Consider the following 19320-nt stretch of genomic DNA (forward strand, 5'->3'; position numbering starts at 1 on the left):
TCAATTTGAGTTGTCAGGAATATTTTTTTTTTCTAATATGTGCATTGATTAAGACTCCCATAAACAATGTACTTTAGCATTCATTTGTAACTTACTTTAAAGCTTTGTTTCTGTTTGTGATATCACACCTTCCTGAAATGTAAAATATGTGCAAATCCCTCTTCATTTTCCTTTATTTTATTTTTGTTAACTAATCGTATATTATTTCTTCATGAAAGCACACCCTTAATGTCACTTCTCAACTCTTCTGCAAAGGAAAATCTAAACAGGGTTCATTCAGTGCCAGGATCAATATTGTTTGCAAAATATTTATTGGATTATTGCATTCACAGCTGGTGATCATGAAAATTTTGACCACGACCATATTCAGTGTGCTGGCTGACTTTTCAGTTATGGAGGGACTCTGTCAAATTTCTCTTGTGCGCTTTGTCACATGCCATTTTAAGCAGTAGCAGATGTGAAATATACTGCACATAGTCACCAGGAGATATGTCTTTGTAATAGAAAATGGCTATCACTAACAACGAAAAGAATCAGATCAGTATAATGGGAGGAAGCCAGGGAAAAACAAAAACAACATTCTTTCCCTTTCCCTTTCCCTTTCCCTTTCCCTTTCCCTTTCCCTTTCCCTTTCCCTTTCCCTTTCCCTTTCCCTTTCCCTTTCCCTTTCCCTTTCCCTTTCCCTTTCCCTTTCCCTTTCCCTTTCCCTTTCCCTTTCCCTTTCCCTTTCCCTTTCCCTTTCCCTTTCCCTTTCCCTTTCCCTTTCCCTTTCCCTTTCCCTTTCCCTTTCCCTTTCCCTTTCCCTTTCCCTTTCCCTTTCCCTTTCCCTTTCCTTTCCTTTCCTTTCCTTTCCTTTCCTTTCCTTTCCTTTCCTTCCTGCTTCTCTATGCTTCAAACTGCAGAAAAAGAAATCACTGTTTCTCAAACTTGTGCCACCTTCTTGTACAAAAGAGAAGATTCAGCTTCCACTTACAATAATCAATTTTATGTTCAGAGTCACACTACTGGCTTTTTCTCAAAAGTAGAAATATATAAGTTTCTGTAGTCATTATGATGGGACACAATTGCAAGAGAGAAATAGTTTTATAAAATCAACTCATAAGAGGAAGAGGAAAGGCCTGTACATTCAAAACATTGTTTTCTTAGCTGTCAAGCACTGCATCTTCTTAAATCTTTGCCATCTTTGGCTTCAAGAGAATTTATTTTCAGTCATACCCATAAAGCAAAACCTGTAATCCCACCTTAGTTATTTAGCTGAAGTAGCAGTACAGGGTACAAGATGAAAATGTTTCGTCATCTTTAGAGTGTACTGAGATTCAGTATCTACCGTAACAGAAGAGGACTGACAGAATTGGCTGTGTGTCAGTCTCACCACTGACATCATGGAGGCTAAGGCCAGGGTGTCCTGGAGAAGTGCATCAGTACTTTGAATAATTTTTCCAAACGATATTATTATTAATTATTATTATTATTATTATTATTATTATTATTATTATTATTATTATTATTATTATTATTATTATTAATTATTATTTTCTCTCTCTCTTTTTTTTTTTTTTTTCCCCAAGCAAGTGAAAAACACCTACAACTGACTTTGATTTAACGAGTGATGGAAAGTCCGTAAAACACCCTAGCAAAAAAATTCTACAGTTGATCACCCCACCTTTACAGATCTTTCCCATTTTTGCCAACTTGAATTTCTGCTTGAACAGCAGTTCAGGGGTTAGTCATGAATGCATGACACAAGTAACAAACAAGAAAGTTTTAAAGTGCAGATTTCACCACCTCTTCAAGGACCTTGACAGTGATTTCAGAAGAGTTTGTATCATTTTATTTAATCCCCAGCCATACCTACTTCAGGAATTATTTCAGCACAATAGGAGTGGATCAATAGATGGAAGCAGCTGGAGATATGCTTTTTGCTTCTGTGGGTGAAAGCTAAAAGCCAAGCTTTTAGAGTATGTTTCCCACTCCGTAGTTTGCTTGTTTCAGATAAGGTGAGCACATACAAACCATTGCTAAGAAAAGTAAATGAGAAGGAAAAAGGTTATATTGTGGCATTGCAACAGCATAAAAACTTTGGACAGTTTGAAATCTTGGACCCTAACCACATGCTTCATCACAGTTCTTTTGAAAATGAAACTTAATGAAAAGACTTAAATATCTGAAATCTTGATATATAAAAATCTTGATATATTTAAAGCCCTACTCATTACAACAAGCTATTTGTATGAAATAGTACTTGCACTCATTTTTATTTTTTTAATTTCATTTTAAAATGATTTTCAATCACTTTTTAATTACAAATGTTCTGTATTTGTCTCTGTGTGTGTAAATCACATTATAAATATTATTATCTGCATTTCAAAATTAGTGCTAAATTTTAAGGAAGATTTTGCCATCTATAAGAGGTTCTTAAATGAAATTATTTTAGTTGTAATCTGTCTCTCCAAGAACCTCTAAACTGCAACTTTTACTGCCTCATAATAGTGCAGAAATAAAAAGAATGTTACTAGGGATAAAATACATAATGTGATAAGTTGTTTTGAATGGGTATTTTCCCGTTATGTTTTAACCAGGTTAATTTAATTCTGCTGTGACTCTGGTTAAGCCCCACTGTATGTTTAAATTCAGGTGAAGTCTGGAATTACTATTGAATCACACCAACAGAATGTTTTGGGAGCTAGAGTATCTCCCCATGAGAGTAGCAGATCAAGTGAAGTCTTGAATGCAAAAGGCAAGGCAAACATACAAGGTATGTGATAATTCCTTCTTATTGTCACAATAAAATATCACCTGCAAAAAATGCAATCAGTTTTAAAACAAACAAACAAACAAACAAACAATTGTTCTCTTTTTGTGCTTTCCAGAAACAATTTTTTCATAAGTGAAGCATTAGTTGTTTTGTATTTCTCTCTTCATTGCAAAAGAATGACAGGCTGAAATGCATTAAGAAAACAGATTGTTACTTTCCCTCCTTATTTTTCCTGGCTGTCATAATTATTGTCCTTCATTAATCTTCTGTCAGTATTGGTTAATGTATTTAGAGAGGGAGGTATTTGTTCTCTCTGTATCTGCTACCTTGCTGTGAATGCAACAGGATTGTTATCTGGAGGGGGCAGCTCCATGATGTGAGTGCTTTCTAAACACCCACGCTGCATTACTGCAGTGCTCCACTGACCAAGCAGCTCTGCTTGAGAGTTCCAAGTTAAATTTGTGCAGACCCCAACTTTCCCATCTAAGGGCTGAGTTTTATTCTGCATTTTGCAACATAGCATTTGATATTAATCTTGAAAGACGTCAGCTGCTAGGTATTATAATATTACATAAGCCTTTATAGCTAATTCTGAATATGGTTGTCTTTTCACTTCTTCTTAGACATTAAAGCACCCACAGCTTTTATTATATATTTTAAAGGAATGCATGCCATGAGTACAATTTATTGGCCCAAACATTTTTCAGCTAGAACAGGACTATTTCAATGTCAATCAAATACTACATCCTCTATATATTTAGCTTCCTCACTCTCACAGCATTTATTTTAGCTCCCAAACAGGAAAGTCATTTGAGATTTATTCAAACCAAAGGTAATTCTTCTTCAATGTCACCTAATGCTGAAGTTCACTGGGATGAAAGTGCTTTTTGTAATAAATACATGGAAATTCTTTGTTGGTGGATATGAAGTTAAAAATAAAAAGGTTACAAAATGGACTGTTGTGGTAGTCATTCCCACCTACTTAAAAACCCAATTATAAACATAAATAGGGATCACTAGGCTCAGAGATATTTATGTTTATGTCAATGCTCACTCACTCTCTTTAGTTACTCTCTGAAATAATTAAAAATAATAAAAATAATAAAAAAATACCTTTCTGTACCTAAGCAGCAACAACACAGAAACTATGTAGAAAGGTCATCCAGGGCATTCAGAAATTCCTATATTATCCTAGATTGGGTCAACCTATCTCCAGGACATACATCTTTTAATCTCTGGAAGAAAAATGAAAAAATAAAGGAAAAGTTAAAGTTAAAGGAAAGTTAAAGTTAGGAAAAGGAAAAGGAGGGAAAAAAAATGAAAAGGAATTAAATATTTCAGGAAATAATCAAGGACATACTAGAAGTTCAGACAGATCAGGCACTGCCCAGTATCTTTTATGTTGTATCAACTCTCAGATAAGGAAACTGGATTGAGAGTCCACAGCCTTGCTATAAAACAGCAGATGGAACTGCAGCAAAGTCTTTTACCTCAAATAAACCTTTTCTTTTTGGCAGAAAAATAATATTGCTGAAATAAGTTGATGGTTGTGTGATGGCTAGTGGGAGTTTTGTTTAACAGCTTTTTTATGGGCTACTCTCTGAAGGAAATACTTGTTTGATTCCCCTCAGATTTTATGCACATGTTGCATTAATATGGATTAAGTCCTTACAGGGAACACAGTGATGTGCTATAGCCAGGCAAAAACTCCTTGAGAAGTACCTCAGGTGTGTACTCAACTTAAAATTTTAAGAATTTAAGAATTTCACTGGAAACATCTTATTCTTTCTTTCTCTCTCTCTCTCCCTCTCTCTCTCTCTCCCTCTCTCTCTCTCCCTCTCTCTCTCTCCCTCTCTCTCTCTCCCTCTCTCTCTCTCCCTCTCTCTCTCTCCCTCTCTCTCTCTCCCTCTCTTTCTTTCTTTCTCTTTCTCTCCCTCTTTTTTTTTTTTTTTTTTTAATCTGCGTTATTTCAGTAAAAGGACAGATAAAAAACATGTCAAAATATTCTGACTGACAATTGTTACAAAGAATGAGTTGCATTTAACATTAACGTTCAATGTCAGAGAGAGAAACTATTTTCCTAATCTCTAAGAAAGCAACAGTAACCTCTATAGTTATGTACACATGGGGACCTGATTCTCCCTTCCTTTCATCAGTGGCAGTGAACTAGAGCCACAAAATATGCAGGCTGAGAGGAGGTAAGCAGGATAAATAAACTGAGCTCTCACTGACTGCATCATGTTTTCAGGAAGAAAATCTGGAGGATCACTTGGGTTCCAGACAACATGAGAAGCATTTCTTGTCACAGGTGTAGTGAAGGAGGTTGCTGACCATTTTACAGTAAAGATTCAGGTACTTTTTTTTTTTTTTTTTTAAACCCTACAAATGCTCCAGCTATAGGAACTGAAAATTCTAGAGCTGAAACTCTTGATTAAATGGATAACAAGAGAATGATGCTCTTATTTTTTAACTCCTGAAAATTGCTCCCTGAAACCTAGTGACATATACTATTGCAATTTTGATATGCATTTAATTTAAAATAATGCAGTTCATCATCTGCAGTTACTTCCAATCTACATCACTTACAATATGAAACATGACTATGCAGCTTAAGGCAGAATATATGTAAGGACATATTTTTAGCAGGATTTCAGCTACTTTGGCATCCATTTAGTTGATAACAGGGATGTACTTTCAGAACGAACAAATAAAGGATACTTCATGGTATCTTTTCAGGATTAAAAAGAGTATTCAGCCAAATGTAAAGTTCAGTTAATAAACCTTACTTTCATTTCCCACATGCAAAGGAGTGACCTAGAAAGAGCACCACTTGCATTTGGCTGCTGAAATACTGTACTACAAATACAGCATGAGTATTTCATCTCATGTAGCTCCTTATTTCCAAGAAATTTGAGTGCCTCTGGTATTACCTAAGTCACCCAGGACACTGAAGCTGAAGTTATTGTGCTGAGGCTTGCTTAGCACTGTTCTATAATTAGTGGGCAAGTCAATTCAACATTTATTTCAAGTGCATGAAGCAGAAGCAGATTCATGAATTGATAATAGAGAATACATACGTTGTCTGAATGCATTAGTTTAAAAATGTTCTTAAAATACTGTTTTATTTAAAACATGCATTTGGAGATCTTAGAGTATTCCATCTGCAAGTCAACACATTATGTGCATTACATTTGTATCAGATTACTATGCGTCTCAGCTAAATAAAGACCCTCATCTCTGATGCTTCACATTTATGAGCCTCCTATGGTAATGCATGTAAAGGCACATGGGAGAGAAGCAGAGAAAGAATTCTTTGTACTTTCAGCATTTACTGAACAGTGCAGTTTTTGGGTCACCACAAAGTTTAGGCACAATTTAAGCAGTAAAAGCAAAAACAGAATCTCTCTTTTAAGACTGTCCTTTTCAGAATTACCAGGATTTCCTTTAGCATTGTCTAATGTCTTTCTGACATAGCATGAAATAGGAACACAGAATTCTAAAGTTTTGGGGCTGTGTGGGGCTGTTTCATGAGTTGTAAATGGAAAATTAAGCAATATCAACATGCACACTCAGTATTTAAAGAAATAGAAAGCCAGAAAGGTTTGAGAAAGGAGGTATAGAAACAGAGAATGTGGAATATAAACCCCCTGACTTCAGCTTGCTTCTTCCTCCTTCAGTTTTCTGAAAAAACTGAAATGACCATTTGTTATTAGATTGATTTCTACCATGTCATAACTATTCTGCTTCTGCCAACCATGCCCCTGGCTGAACAGGAATGGGAATACTTAACATCAGTGATTTGTAACACACAGCATATAGTAGTGAGAATCTAAAACCTAACACCCATAAGCACAAGACTTTTCTTTCAAGAAAAAGTAGAATGTTATTGCAAAGCCTGTATTAATATAAGGGCAAAGTAACAACATTCTGCCTTACCAAATGGAAAGATTACTATTTCTGAAACCATGTTCGCTAATTCTATAAACATGTATATTATAATGCCCATTAAATATTAAACTACATATTTATTGAACTACAACCCCTCCCACAAAATTATATTACTATTTTATTTTATGCAACATAGTGTTTAGCATTTCCACATAAACTTTTATTTGCATATACTAACATTTCCGTCTGTAATCTTAAAACTGTATTAGCATGGTTTCTTTTATTTTATATAAAAAGGGTAATGCTGCATGTATTTCATAAAGCAATCTATTTCATTTCCTAGTTCCTTGTCTTTACTCTCATATCAAACCACCAAAGCACCACTAATGATGTCTTTACCTAATTAGTGGGGCCTGTACTAGAATAAGTTTATAATCAAGGATGCTGTGTAATGGTGCTTGCATTTCTGCAGGGAAAATAGCTTCTGAACATACAAAATTCTTATAAAGCAGTTTTCTTTTTCCTAGCAGCTTGACTCGTTTTTGTAAAAAGAAGAATTTTCATGTATATTATTTGCATGTACATAAAAACTTGAATTTAGGAATGGTCATACTTTGTGCATTTAAAAAATGTTTTTATTATTAAAACCTAACAGTAATAATATTAAAAGTATTAATCATGATAGTTGTAATAATTCTTATGCAAGTATTAAAATGTTGTTTACTTTAAGCTGAGCTTCAGACTGCAATAAAATTTTACCTTGTCCAACTTCCAGTGTGGTTTATCTATCAGGCACTATAGTTTTGGTAGTGGATGCTACTAAGCTGGCTGAAAATACACAAAACATATATTCTGTTTTCCAGATCATGCAATATATTAACATGTCCTCATTTACTGGGTGAAGTTGCCTAGCCTGCATTGTGGAAAATGTTCTCATAAACCCACTAGATTTAGTATCATGAATCTGAGCTCATACTTTTTTTTTTTTTTTTTTTTTTCCATACTAAAGGCATGTTGCTTTAGTTTTTAATGATTAATCAAGTGAAATGATGCATAGATTATGTCTTTCTTCTTTTCTGTCTGAATTTCTCTCTCATTCTCTTTTGGCTTGGGATCTTTCATGAGTTATTTGATCCCTCAGTATATCGAGAAAAATTGCCAAGTCCAGAAGTATTCCCAATACTCCTCATGACTATTTGCTAAAACATTCACTGAATACTGCTTTAAAATCTGCAATGCCACCTGCAAAAGTAGTAACAGTCTTAATTTGTTAGTACTAGAAAAACTGCTATCTATTCCAAAGTCACTAATATCAACCATGCTGACCCAAAATGTTCTTCAGTTCTTTTGTCTATTGATAATAGTTTGTGTCTAAAAAAAACCACATGATAAACCTCAGTTAACAAAGCTTTGTCTTGTGGACATCTCGTTCTTTCCTCAAGATTGGATCTTATTTCCACTAAAATAATGATGATGATGTTGATCATAATAACAATAATAAACCCTTACCTCTGTACTGTAAGAGAAGCATATTTCAGAAAAAGCAAGTTGTTTTGGTGTGGTCATAGATTAAGCAGAATTTTAAAATTTCCATGGCTTAAAGATACATTGATTCTTGAACATACATATATGATTGGCCTTTACATGTACCATAGAAAAATATGCTCTTTCTTCTCATATAGTCAACATATTTAGGACAATTCACCAAAAATGAAAATCGGTGAGGTTGCAGAGGCACTGAACACTGCTAGAAGTCTCGTATAACAGGATTTTATTTTCTTAGTGTATCTAGGAATGACGAGTTTCATCTGCTGAGTCTATTGCTGTTCCAAAGTAGGAAGAGGATCAACAGGTAAAATGACTGAGTAGAACAGCAGTCCCTGAGATACACTGTTCAGTATAGTGTGTGAGTGAGTGTTTATTTTTAGTGCCATAATGTGTCATTATGTTTATCTTTTTTATGTATAAGCTTTATCCTTTTACTAATAGAATGAAAGTGATGTGGAAATGTATTTTGTTTTCAGAGTCCTTGACATTCTTTACATAGCTTTCTGAGTGTGTGTGCTTACAAATGCTACAAAAATGACTAATCTGTATGAAAATACATTTTTTTTTAGCAGCCAACGTGCCAGTTTCAAATACTACAGGTTTTATAAATGGAAGTGAGAACAGTAGAAAATTTAAATAACTTTCCAATGATAAGCCATCTCCATCCTAAAAGGATTCAAAACCACATTTTACCCTAGAATAAATGATTCTGTTTGTTGATTTTCTATGAAGTGAAATTAAATACGACTTTTTCAACAGAGACCAGAGGGGATAAATACAGAGTTGCAGAATATTGCCATCCAAGCAAAATTTTGGTAAATAAACAGAAAAACAAACAGAATGGCTTGTCAGTTATTAGTTATGGTGACTGATTTACATTGTTTAACATATGCTTGGTATCAACAATGTGCTCAGAGTTGTGAAAAATGTGACTGCTGTCTATTGCTTAATTTTAGGAGTCAGACAGAATAGATGGTTCCAGTAACCATTATATACGTATATATACACCAATATGAAATGCTTGGGATTATTTTTAATAATTGATTTTGGTATTGATTCAGTGAAAAAATGCAACATGACCTTTTAATAAATAAAGGTGTTTCATAACCTTTTTGAAAGATGACATTTCCAATAACTTCATATCGTTACTTGCCTTGATGGGCTAAATAATGTGGTTTTCAGATAGCCATCTAAACTTGTGCAGCTCTCCATTTTGCATTTCTACTCAGTATGTGATTTATAAATCACAGTTTCTAATTGCTTTTTCATGGTTCAGAATATAAATACCTAATTTATTCCTTCATGCTTGTACATGAGTACAAAACTCCAAATTTTTGAAATCCAACCCAAAAGGTCATTTAGCCCATGGTCCACGACATCAAGGTCCATGGTCCTTGATGCTGCTGTGCTGCTGGAAAAGAAAAACATAAAAAAGAGAAAGGTATCTTTTCTTAATGCCCTATTGTTAGAATTCAAACTAGTGTATGCTAGACTAGGCTTCAGTTTGGATCAACTAAAGGGATCTGTGAAGATTAAAGTAAGACTATGTCATTTAGAAAATCTGCAATAGTCAACTCCTCCCTCTCTCTTCCTCCCCCCCTCCCAAAAAAAAAATAAAAAAAAATGCCACCTTAATTTAGAGTCTCTGAGAAAAAAGGCATGAGACTAGTGAATCTAAATGATCAATATACCCAATGTCCATATTTTTATTTACCTTTCTATTTTTTCAGGAACTGCGGCCGTTTGTTTTCTAGGGTCTTCATATAGGTAAGGTAATTTTTGCATCTACCTTTCTCTTATTCTAGGTGAAAACATTTGTGAAGTCTGGTCTCACTGAAGTCTCATCTAAAAGTGCATGAGCAATTTTTTGCTCAAAGTTTAGGTAAGCACTCTTAATTTCAGGAATGCAAATCAAATTACTTTTGAGTCAGCCAAGTCTTCTAACTCGTGCCTTATGATAGTAGATTATTTTTTCCCAGATTTTTTCAATGTAGCAACCACAAATATTTCCACAAAATTAACTTCTATCATCTTTAAGAATTTAATAGTCAATTTTGCAAAAGTCGCTCATCAAGGGATAAACTGAAAGTCAAAGAACTACAACAAAATCACCTAAATCATAATTCACATAGGTGAGGGAAAAAGAAAAAGGAAAAAAAAAAAAAAGACTGAAAGGCTTCATCTTTTCTATGTGATTTTCAAATACTTGTGTATACAGTCACACAAATTGAAGCACATATTTTAGCTGGTGGCTTTGGACAGCTCTTACTATTGCATACCAAAAAAAAAAAAAAAAAGTTTTTGCCAAACATTGGCTCAAAGCATGGTTAAATGAATGCACCCTGCCTTTCTCTGTTGATTTTATAGGGAACCTAAGGAGATCAATTTTATAACTGGAGACACTGAAAACAGTGCCCAAGGTCTGAGTAGGAGCAGACTACCTGTGCACAGCATAGAAACATGGAATCATAGAATCGTTAAGGTTGGAAAAGACCTCCAAGAACATCTGGTCCAACCATCCCCCTACCATAAACATCATCCACTAATCCATGTCACTAAGCACCACATCCAACCTCTCCTTGAACACCCCCAGGGACAGTGACTCCACCACCTCTCCCTGGGCAGTCCGTTCCAATTCCCGACTGCTCTTTGTGAGAAGAAATTCCTCCTAATTTCCAACCTAAACCTCCCCTGGCCAAAAATATAACTTTTTTTTTTTTTTTTTTTTTTTTTTTCCCCTAATATGGATTTTATAGATTTTGAGATATATAACAAAATCTCTTTGAGATCCATGGGCTCAATGTTAAAAAACAAATGCACCTAGGGTGAAGGAAATCTGCTTCATCCTGTCTGTATGTGCTCAGCCCAGATCCACCTCCGGGCTCCTTCTATTTCAAATCTGCACCACATAAGATCTGTAGACTTGTAGTTTCTCATGTGCAGAAGGTGGGATATGAGAATGTGTGTGAAGCAGTTATGACAGGGATATAGGCAAGGCCATATCCACAGAGCTGGTGACAGCCATGTTCTTGTGTTGGTGCACAGCATCCCACAGCAGAGACTGCTATCTTCCAGCCCTTCCAACCTCTCTCCTCTCTCCCAGACTCCTGACCAGGAGACTGACTCCCATCAGAGTTGTTGTGGCAGGCCACAGGTTCATGTTAAACAAGATGCCATGTTTTAAGGGATACTGAACAAAACAGACTTTGCTGGAGCTCAGTGGCTGTGAGTGAATTACAAATAACATAGCAAAGGAGACCAAGCTGATAGCAGAAGAATAGCTTCAAGTAAGCTGAAATACATTGGCAATGTAACAAAATGGAGAAGGAATAAGCAGCCTCTCTTTGTATGTGCAAGAAATAGTTGTCATAAAAAAATAGAAAATCATAGGCAGCCTTTTCAGATCACACTTTGAAGCTATTGTGGTCTTAACAGATACTCAGAGTGGAAGAGAGTGAACTTGAAAATCTATTACATTTATGGGATCAGTGATTAAATACATAACATAAAAGATACTGTGTTTAATAATACTAAGAAAATATCCACCTCTTGTTCCCTTGGTTAAAAACTGGGCTTGTCATCGAGAGCACTCAGAGCAACCAAATCATCCAAGAAAGCATTTGAGGCTATTTTCTAAGGATAAGGAAGCCCTTCATACAGAAGCACAGGTATGTGAAGGCTCTTTTATTCATTTCCCTGAAAGCATTTTCCATTTCCAAAATCAGCATTTTCAAGAGGAGTAAGATTTCTTGCCCAGTATATTGTTTAACTGAGAAAAATATGAGTGTCAGTAGTCACTGAACAAAGAAAAAACAGCGAAGCACCAGACCTAGGATGACCTGAAACAGGCATTAGCCCTGGCAGATTATGACAACAAGCTGCAGCACATGAATTTAAGAAGTACTCAGTGCTGCTGCTGTGCCTTGGGGAATAGGTAAAGAACCTCTGAGTAGTTCAGGACACCTAAGAGATTATCTGAACACAGTTAGTAAATACAATATTCATATGAACTTTCTAAAGTTGTGATGGTCCAGTCTGAGCTCAAGGGAGAAAGTGGAATTGTGCAGCAGTGACATTAAAAGATGACCATGGGAACAGGTACTTCACGGGCCTATGCCAAGGAGAAAGCCAACTACTGTGACAAATCCATGCCTGTTGCTAAGTTCCCTCTCAATTAAATTAGTAAGATTTTGCTCTTCTACAAGGCAATGCCATGTGTCAAGCAACTGCATTTGCAGCAGTTCTGTATTGCCATGACACACTGGAACCAAGAATTCATTTGGTGTTGCTGTACAGTTTCATGAGAATTAACTGCATACAGAAGATTGTCATCAGTTTGCAGGAGCAGCTTCTGTTGGGTAAATGTTTTTATCCATGCACAATCTGACACTGCTGCAGTAATGACACTTTGGAACACTCCACCCAGAATGTTAATCGACACATTTAGGCATGCAAACTGTGCTAGACACAACAGGCATTGCCTCAGGGGAATTTCTACAACCATTTGAAATTAACACCTGGAAGGCTCCTGTAACCATCAGTCAAATACTTAGATGTGAAGGTTCGCTAACTTTTCAAGCTGGTTCATTGCCTCTAGCTGATCCATTATCTCACCTGTGCAGATGACTAACTGGGAAGTTCCTGAAGCACTCCAGGAATTAATGTGCTGAATGCACTGAGCATGTATACAGGCACAGCACCCATACCCAGATACACCACAGTAATAACATGAGAAAAAACTTCATTTCCTTTCATATAACCTACTTCCAACCTAAGTGCCACAGCCACAGTTTGAGAATTCAGAGAGACAATATTACTAAAATATATGATAAATATTCTGTATATAGGTGTAGTAAAATTTCTCTTTGATTTTTATTGTATACCTTTCTATAAGCTAGACAAAGAAGAGGAACATAAAGGAATAGTTTCTCCTGAAAACCATGGTAGGTGGAAAGACTGTTAATTGGAAAAGACAAAGATTTATGTGCTGATAGTTCTTGTTTCAATTAATGGTAATAAGTGGGAGAAATTAACAACAACAACAAAATACAAATGATAAAAAGTGAGAATATTCATGTATGTGGAAGATAACAAGATCAGGAAAAGAAAAGAAGAAGTCAGCAAAAATAAAAAAAATATGTGGGAGGTGAACAACAGAAAATAATGGCTTTATTTCAAGACTATCTTATGACATAAGAAATATGAGCCTTTATGGTAATCCACAGATGGCTGCTGGAAATTAACAGCTTGCTTATACATATAAGACTATTACAAAGGGTGACACTCATGAAGTGTGGGAAACAGCCCTGGCAAGGAGGCAACCATGGAGGCAAACAACTTCCACTTTTCTACTTTATGCAAACCAGCAACCTCCAGTAAAAAGGAATTTACTGTGGACAGTAACAGCATTTCATTGATATTTGCATAGATTTATTTTTGGATGAAAAGGTTTAATTGTTCAAACCCAGTGAACACGAAAGCATATCAACTGTTCCTTAACTGGAAAGCAGCTCCTCAGGGAAACTTACTCAAGAATTAGAGAGATACAAATGTTACAGATGTAGAACAGCTGGCTTCTAGGATATGGCTTGATGATAGTGTAGATCTGGACAATGTCTGAACCAAAGTACAAATCACATCAACTTATTTATGCAGACTAGTCTACTGTTGGCTCCTGCATCCCTTCTTTCGGACAGCAGAAAGCAGTATTGTTTTATCAGAAACATTTATAGTAACATTTGTATATATTATTGATTTTATATATATATATACATGTATATTACATACATATATATACACATACATATATATGTATGTATGTATATATATACTATACATATATTATATATATATAATATGTGTATATATATATTATATATATGTATAGTATATATATTATTATAGTAACAATTTTTGAACACTGTAGTGTTTTACTAAAAATATTAATACTAAATTTTTCAGAAATTGTAGTTTTCTTATGCCTCCTGAAATCAAATTCTTGACAGATTTTAAAATTATAGTTTGTCTAAGTAATTCATATTTTACTTGACTGAAATTCCAGTAATGATGAATCTGACTAATACTAGTCCCTGGTTAACTTGTTTTAGATTTGAAGCTACTTTCTCTCCTGAATGTAAACCTTAACCCTAAGAGCTTGAAAGATGTGTAGACCTGTGCTGTGCCTGTTAAAAGCAACATTCTTGTCCTTTGCTCTCATGCATGATGGAAGAGCCTGAAAAGAATGAGGCATCCTTTAGGTCTGATAGCAAAAACTTAGGTTCAATATTTTTAAACTGGCCCTACTTGCAAAGAGCAACTTTTATGGTCAAACCCACGGTATGATACTTGTAAAAATGATCTTTTCTATCATTATTAAGATAGTACCTTTTTTGTAAATGGGAATGTTTGAGACTCTTTGGAAATGGTACAAGAGCTATTTAAAAACTGCATTAAGTAAAAGGTAATACAAGCCATTTTCATATGTACGAAAGGCCTTTTGTTTTGTTTTGTTTTATATTTTTGGAAAATGTTTTTAAATATTTTGTTTTGTTCCTAATGAAAAACAGATCCATTTAAAAAGTATCTCTTCCTCTCACTTCCTGGACAAAAATCTAGTTTAAGAAGAAAGCAAACAGGCCTGTCTTTGATTGGTGACTTCCTTGTGTTCATGATGTGAAGCCAGAAAGAGCTTATTTTTTTCTGGGAATTTGAAAATCTGAAGATCAGTAAAACTAAAATCTTCCTTCTGAATAAAAAATAATGTTCTGATTCCACTTCTGAATATCTGATTCCACTTGTGAATATGAAACAAATATGTTTCTCCCTCCTATATGTAAGGAACCCCAGGCCCACAATTTGTCAGCTAATGCTGACAATTTACCAAAATGGGACAATGGGACATGCAGGATCGGAACATACACTTTGTTTAGAATCACAAATAATTTTATTTTTTTTCCCTAATGTTGAAATTACCCAGAGTTCTTACAAAAGATGAAGAAAAGAGCTAGCATTGAACTATTCTTCTACTGAAATGACTTCGCTTTTTCACGCTTCAACTTACTATCTCAGGAAAACTGTGGGTACTCAGTTTAGAACTAGCCAAATTGATTTTTAAAACAGTTCTGACCATCATTCAAATTTCTCTTCAGACTCCTAGTCCGTAGTCCAAGCTTCAGTATTGAATACAACCCTGAGTGAAATCTCTAAACCAGAAAGTCTCCATCATCCATTCTTTTGTCATAGACAATGAGCATCCACTCAAGCTAAAAGTAATCATTATAAATGAATGAACTGAAACAAGTTGATTTTCCACAGGTTTTAAGATTACAAAATTTATTAGAAGTATCAAAAACATTGCTTCTGCAGCCTTCTAGAAGAATTAAAAAAATGAACAGAAATTACATCCTCAGTTCTATCCATAGCTTAGTTATTCATGCAGAACCTAAAATTACCCCTACATGTATTAGAAATACATAATTGAAAGTAAGTGACTCTTTGAAAGTCCTGAAGACCATCTCCTTTGAAAACTTCAAATCCAACAGGCTGTAATATTTTTGGCCTGTTCCATAATATTGGTTTTAAAGTTCCTCCTCATAAAGTAAAGAATCAAGCAAAGGTTTAAACTTTTTCATACAAGCACAGAATCATCTAGGTTGGAAAATGACCTTCAAGATCATGAAGTCCAATCGTCTTGTCTCCAGCTGATGGTCTGTGTATGCTTGATACTATGTATTGCCTTCAGATACTTTTGAAACAATAACTATCACTTATTTAAAACAGATTTTTGCTTTTTCGTAGCTTGTACTTGCACAATCACAGTGCAACATTCTGTTAGCTTTCTGAAAGGAAACATCCACATTAAAAAAAAAGAAAAAAAAAAGGCAAGAGCAAAATAAAACAAAACTGTTCACCTAATTTAACTTTGGTAGATCATTACAGAGCTAGAAAATTTACTGTATTAAAGGAAAAATATGTTTTATTAATACCTTTATCTAGATAGCCAAGTAAATGAAAAATGATTGGGAAAATGAGTAATGACCCACAGATTAATGTGTGGGTGATGACCTGCTGTATCATAACAGGTAACTTCACAAGTATCAAGAAATATTTCTGGACAAATGAATAATCATAATTAAAACTTTTAACTTTAGAAGCTCTCCAGAAGAAGCAACCACTATTATTGAGTTTATATCTACCACATCTCCTCCACATGTCGATGAATTGACTACGGGAAAGACACCTTAGTGTATGGGACAGAGTGTGTGCATATGTGCTGCTGAAAGCTGCTGGGCTGAGATCAAGCTTGAAGTAACTGGCAAGGGCCCCTCTGACTATGAAGGATATATATGTTCCCAAACAATTTTATTTTGATCTGACAATAGATCAGAAACTCAATGTGCTTAAAAAGCTTTTCTATCTTGTGTTCCTTTTGACAAGTTCTCTTTAAGAAAAATACCGGAAAGATTCCTCTCAAGGCTTTAGATGAAATTAATTCCTGTCATAATGTATTTCACTTTTTTTCCAGGGTATAATTTACCCAAATTTTGGATATAATCATGGTGAGATAGCCATAAATCATAGGTCGGCATTTTCAGTCTTGAATACCTAAACCCTGATATCTTAAAATACATGGTGTTTATTGATTTGCCAAAATAGAAGTTTGCCAAGACAAAACAAAACAAAACATTTTTTTCCTTCAGAGAGATCTCTCTTATGGTCTCTTTTTGTAGCTGAAAAGCACAATTTAGGTGCTACTGAAGGTTAAATAAAAGGAATGTCAATAACAGCTCCTCTTATAAAGCAGTGAGAAATTGTTTCCATGGAGTGCTCAGACACTATAATGAACTGTGGTGAAGAAATGCTTAGCTCTTTAAATGACCTTTGGGAACACTGGAGTATTAGCTATTAGGAACTGAATTTGCCTTAAACTACTCTTCACCTATCCATTGTGTGCACCTGCAGCCAACTGCATCCTGGGCTGCACCAACAGAGGAGCGGCCAGCAGGATGAGGGAGGTAATTGTGCCTTTCTGCCCTGCCCTCATGAGGACCCTACCTGGAGTGCTGAATCCGGGTCTGGGGCCCCCAGCACAAGAAGGATGTGGGACTATTAGAGCAGGTCCAGAGGAGGGCCACAAAGTTGGTCAGAGAGCTGGAACACTTCTATGAAGAAAGGCTGAGAAAGCTAGGGCTGTTCAGCCTGTAGAAGATAAGGCTCTGGGGTGAATTTCTTGCAGATTTTCAGTACTTAAAGAGGCCTTAAAAAAGATGGAGGATAACTTTTTACTCAGTCAGATAATGACAGGACAATGGGGAATGGTTTTAAACTAAAGGAGAGGAGATTTAGATTAGAGTTTAGGAAAAAATTCTTCTCTCAGGGTGGTGAGGAACTGGAACAGGTTGTCCACAGAAGCTGTGGATGCCTTGTCCCTGGAGGTGGTCAAGACCAGATGGATGAAGCCCTGGACAACCCGATTTAGTGGGTGGCATCCCTGCCTATGGCAGGAGGGTTGGAACTAGATGATCTTTAAGATCCCTTCCAACCTGGGCAATTCTATGTTTCTATGATTCTATGTAGGTTTATATAATGAAAACTAAAAGCTTAAGGTAGAAAGTGGCCCCATCCAAGCTGCAAGTAGCTCCTCTTTCCCACGGTCTGCATGTGTCTCACTGCACAGGCAGACAGAACTGGTGTAGGAGTCATGAAGGCCAGGGCATAAAAAGAGTAGAAACCTCACCTTTCATCTACCTGCTAGATGATGTGTACTGCCACCAAACTCAAGAGTGAAGACTCTCAGATGGAAGAATGTTACATCTCCTCTCAACAACTGCCATAGTAATAGGAATCAGTAATGTGTTAAATCTAGACTACTGGAGAGAGAACTGTGATTATTCCTTACCCTTTGGAGGACTGTATTTGGAGGAGGAGGTATGGGCATTTACACATGATCAGACATTTGAAATTATTTAGGCTTTCTTTTATAGAGAGAACATATAAATGTGAAAATGTTCTGGAAAAATGCTGTATGGGAATTAAAAAAAAAAAAAAGAAAAAAGCCACCACAATCTTAACCACAAAGTTATTGCTTTGCATTGTACAGCAATCTGTGGCAAAAGCAATCTTCTTAAATCTGTCACCCAAAGTAGGCAAGTTACTTCCTTTTCTTCCACTTATGAGGACTAGAAAGATGAATACTGTCATACGTAGGGACATGGTTTAGTGGGTGACATTTATAGTAGGGTGATGGTTGGACCCGATGATCTTGAAGGTCTCTTCCAACCTTAATGATCCTATGATTCCTATGATAAAAGTAACAGTGCTCAAATTGAAATTTTTGGTAAAGGAAAGAAAAAATATGCAGTAAGAATTCGCTACCAAGTTAATAACAAAACATTTGCATTTGCAAAAAAATGTAAAATATCAAAATCATTTTATGATCAAACTCCAAGGGTCTAAAATCAGCTACTTTTGAATTGACCTGGATGGGTGAAAGTTGACCTGGATGAGTGAAAGGTTATTTTGTGCACTGTGAGGCATCAGGGTGTTAAAAGAAATAAACATTTCCTACTAAGATTTGTGTATTATAAAGTTTTATATTCTAATTTTAATTAATACTGTTTTCTTCTGTTTAAACATGAGCAATTAATGATACAGGCATTATGAGAGTAAGTCTCACTAAATTAAAAAAAACCAATAAATTCCTGTTTTTGTATATGAGCATTTTATATGACACCTCTTTTGAGGCAGTTATTGGAATAATGATTTTTAAAGTTATTTATTCTTGTTTATTATAATAATAATAATACTATTATTATTATTATTATTATTATTATTATTATTATTATTATTGCATTACTATTAGGTACTGATAACAATAAAGGTATGTAAAATGATTGTAAAATAAACTATAATTAAATTGAGCTTTATACATTTTTCCAAAGGTGCTCAAACTGTTCAGTATATTCCTGTGTATTAGCTTGTTTGTGTATTCACTGCTTGAACAGCAGTGGAGAATATTTGTTCCTGCTCTTGTTGATAGCATCTGCTGCTGCTGCTACAGGCATGAATTTAATTTACTGTTGCTATGACCAAATATATTTTACTATGTTAATTTTAATGTTGTATATGGG

The 19320-nt window shown here is 35.2% G+C and overlaps 1 long non-coding RNA gene across 1 annotated transcript; it reads left to right on the forward strand.

The window, feature by feature from the left end:
- Positions 1 to 4724: 4724 nt before the first annotated feature.
- Positions 4725 to 18902, forward strand: LOC106018180 (uncharacterized). The gene is made up of 4 exons (XR_003495659.3): positions 4725 to 5107; positions 8427 to 8495; positions 9922 to 11859; positions 16342 to 18902. It is a non-coding gene; the product is annotated as an uncharacterized lncRNA (long non-coding RNA).
- The last annotated feature ends 418 nt before the right edge of the window (positions 18903 to 19320 follow it).

Source organism: Anas platyrhynchos, chromosome 2 (genome assembly GCF_047663525.1).
Source record: "Anas platyrhynchos isolate ZD024472 breed Pekin duck chromosome 2, IASCAAS_PekinDuck_T2T, whole genome shotgun sequence".
Classification (NCBI taxonomy): domain Eukaryota; kingdom Metazoa; phylum Chordata; class Aves; order Anseriformes; family Anatidae; genus Anas; species Anas platyrhynchos.